Raw genomic sequence first — 3887 nt, forward strand, 5'->3', positions numbered from 1 at the left:
TTCCTACTTCTGCGAGACTTGTTCTGTACTGTGCGACTCTTTCTTGATTCTTGATGAAATTTCTCCCTTCAGTTCTTGACACTTTGAAATGCTGTGATAGCTTTGTACATCCATCTCTTGCTTTGCGAGCATCAACGAATTTTTTTCTCTAAACTGAAGTCTAAAGTCATTTCTTTTGTTTTTGGCATGATGACAAGTGACAGCTCACACCCTCGCTGAAGTTTTTATACTGTGTGTAAATTGGAAGGTAACCCTCAGTTTTAACTTGGTTTTACCAGCTTTGAGCATTGCAAAGTTAAAATTCATCATTGCACAGCAGTGGTTTGTGCTGTGGCTCAATAAAAGAGCCATTTCTCAGGAGGCTAATAATATTGACCCTAGTAATTTAATTCTCGTAGTCAGTTCTGTTAATTTATGATTTCTAATGAAAACGAATTTAGAAAAGCTATGTTGAAAATCCTTTGCACTGTTTAAAAAAAAAAAATTATGAAAAACTTCAAATTTCATAGGTGCTAAAAATGTGGTCTCATCTAAGAAGAGTATGTCTTAATATATTAAGCATGACCAAATTTTCAAATGAGTATTAACTACTGGCTAAAAGTATTAGCTGTGAGCCAAAAGTACCAAACTTCCTTAAAAACGTTGCATGATGTCATTAAGTACATGGTCAACTCAAGCACAGCATGAGCACTGGCTCCCCACCCACCCACAAACCTTTTGTTACTGAGAGGGAACCAAAGAGAAGAGAATGATGCCATAAAAGGAGAGGAGGTGGGTTATTAGTTTTCCTGAGTGGGACTTTAAGTGAATGGTTTATCCTGCAGGTTAACATTTCACCACCTTGCTGCTTATGGTGAACCACAAGTATGCAGATTGTGGATTATAAATAAAGTCTTCCAAAAATTCAAAATTTTTCCTGTTTTTGTCAGCTGTTTGTGAATTTCACACACAAAAAAAAAAAATAATCTCACGAAGAGACAAGTGAGGGATTCATCCCCACTGAAATCCACTCCAGCTAACAACAGCTTTAAATGTTTTTTGGATTAAAAAAAACAACAACAACATTGCATTAAAATTGCACAAAAGCCCGGAATAAGTTTAGATATTTTTAACCCTCAGTCAAGCAAAACTATTCAGCAGATTCCAAGAATAAGACTTGAAGCTGGGAAAAAAGCAGGGGGGGAAATGAGCTTGCACTATCTGTCGAAAACCAGATGAGGTCAGTATTTATCAAAGGATGTAAAGATCAGAGTCACCTCAGAGTAAATATGGCTAGAGTGACTTCCAGCCAACAGCATCAGATTTTGTTTTACAAGAAAATTAATCTGAGTTCATTTAAGAGGTTCAAACTGTAGGTAGGCAGAAGAAAGGGGCCACATCTGAGAAAGACTGTAAGATTATCAATAAAATAACAACACTCAGTGTAGTACTAAATATGAAGAGGCTAAAGGAACAATGTTTCACTTTGTTTAACAATTTAGGATTAATAAAACATTCCGGACAGAGATCAAAGTTTCAACTTTTTAAATGCTGAAAATCTAATAACATGTTTTGTGAAAATAAAAAGGAAACTCGTATATCAAAAGTGAAACAATGGGGAAGACAAATCATATCAAATGTTTTACTACAATGAACGACATATACTGAAAGACGGGCAGAAATATGTCTACTAAACAAAGACATTTGAAACAATTCTGACCTTTATAAAAGAATTGGACCCAACAGAAAGTGGGTTTATAATAATATAATAATTATTAAAAAGAATAATTGGGTTTTGTGTGTACATGGCTCATCTGTGAGTCTTTAAATGTTTGCTGGAAACCAGTTCATTGTTATGTGATTGACAAAATAAGTCCCTTTGCTACGTGTAAAAATGTAAGTAACATTTGCGCCTCTGCTTCAGCTTCAGTAAAGACTGAGATGCTAATTCGCACTGACATAGGTCTGGCTGACAGCTAGCTGCTCAAGTGGCCACTTCATTAGACCACATGGCAACAACGCAGTGCATATAGGCATTTAGACCTGGTTAAGATGACCTGCTGTAAACCACAGCCTACCTGAATATTGTTGCTGACCACTTTAATTAAAAAAATATATCCACCTGTAAGTCTTTTAATTCTTATAATGATGATTTTAAACAACAATTTTCAAAGAAAAACTAGCTGAAATTATCTCCATCCAGTCCCTTGAACGCTTTTATGAAGTTGAAGATGTAAGTAAGTAAGTAAGTAAAATTTATTTATATAGCGCTTTTCACAGATAAAAATCACAAAGTGCTTTACAACACAGAAAATGGGAATATAAAACAATATAACAGTAAATAAAACAATGTAAGACAATAAAACTATAAAAACAGCATAAGAAGAAATTAATCAAATGCTTTTCTAAATAAAAATGTCTTCAGCTGTTTCTTAAAACAATCAATGGAGTCCGTGCAGCGAAGAGACAGTGGGAGAGAATTCCACAACCGTGGTGCCACAGTCTGAAAGGCCCGATCACCACGAGTTTTAAAACGAGTGCGTGGTACCACCAACAGTCTCTGATCTAATGACCTTAAAGCCCGAGAAGGTGTATGTGATTTCAGCAGGTCAGATAAATATTGAGGAGCCTGACCATGCAGGGCCCTAAAGGTTAGAACTAAAATTTTAAACTGAAACCTAAAATTTACAGGCAACCAGTGAAGGGAGGCCAAGACTGGAGTGATATGCGATCTTCTCTTGGTGCCTGTTAAGAGACGTGCTGCAGCATTCTGCACAGTCTGAAGACGATTTAAGGCTGATTTGTTAAAACAAGTAAAAAGGCCATTACAATAGTCTAAACGAGAAGAAATAAAAGCATGAATAATCATCTCAAGTTCAAGCTTTGATACCATTAGTCTGAGTTTAGAAATATTCCGTAAATGATAAAAACAGTTTCGGACTAGCTGCTTAGAATGCTGCTCGAGCGACATCGAGCTGTCAAATAAGACACCGAGATTTCTAAGGCTTGATTTTACGTAAGGGTCTAAGAAGCTGATATGCTGTCTAATTTCTGGGACCATATGGTCTGGAGCAATAATTAGAGTTTCTGTTTTATCAGAGTTTAGTTGGAGAAAATTGTCATATAACCATTTGTTGATTTCTGTCAGACAATTACTTAAATTAGACAATTTATAAAACTCAGACATTTTGAAGGAACAGTATAGTTGGATGTCGTCAGCATAGAGATGATAGGAGATATATTTATAGCGCTTAATAATTTGGCCTAGAGGAAATACATAAAGTAAAAAGAGAATTGGACCCAGGACAGATCCCTGAGGTACCCCACACGGCAAAACTGTTGTCCTCCAACATCAGCGACAAGTTGCTGAGTCTGAAACAGATCTGCGTGAAATAAAGCAGGACGACACTCTCGCAAAGGAGGAAACTTTTAGCAGACCAGACTCACTGCCAACAGGAAGGGGCACAGAGGAGAAATAACAGCCATTCTTTAATGCATTTGAAACATTTTCTAGGAGTGTGTGAAAACCCAATGTGCTGTTGGCTGCTCTGTCCGTGCTGTCACATGGGCTTCCTCTGACTGTCAGCTGCCCCTGGATGATTACAGTTGCGTTATTATTTCCAAAAAATTAAAACAATGAGCAGAACGTCACTAATTAGCTTCTTGGATCTGAGTAAAGCAGCAGTGAGGGAGGTTTCTCGTTACAAACCACCCTTATTAACATTACATATAGGGACAGGAACAATTATCAATATAAAAACAGTTTTTTGTGTGTGTCAAGGTAAAATCTGACATCAGTCCAGGCTTTTTCAGTTTTAAATTTGAACCAGATTCTCATACAATCATGTGTAAGTCCCTCTCTAACATGACTTATCAACATGTGAGACTGAAATTTTCCTCTTCCTGGT

This window comes from Aulonocara stuartgranti, assembly GCF_965226115.1.
Source record: "Aulonocara stuartgranti genome assembly, chromosome: 7".
Classification (NCBI taxonomy): Eukaryota; Metazoa; Chordata; class Actinopteri; order Cichliformes; family Cichlidae; genus Aulonocara; species Aulonocara stuartgranti.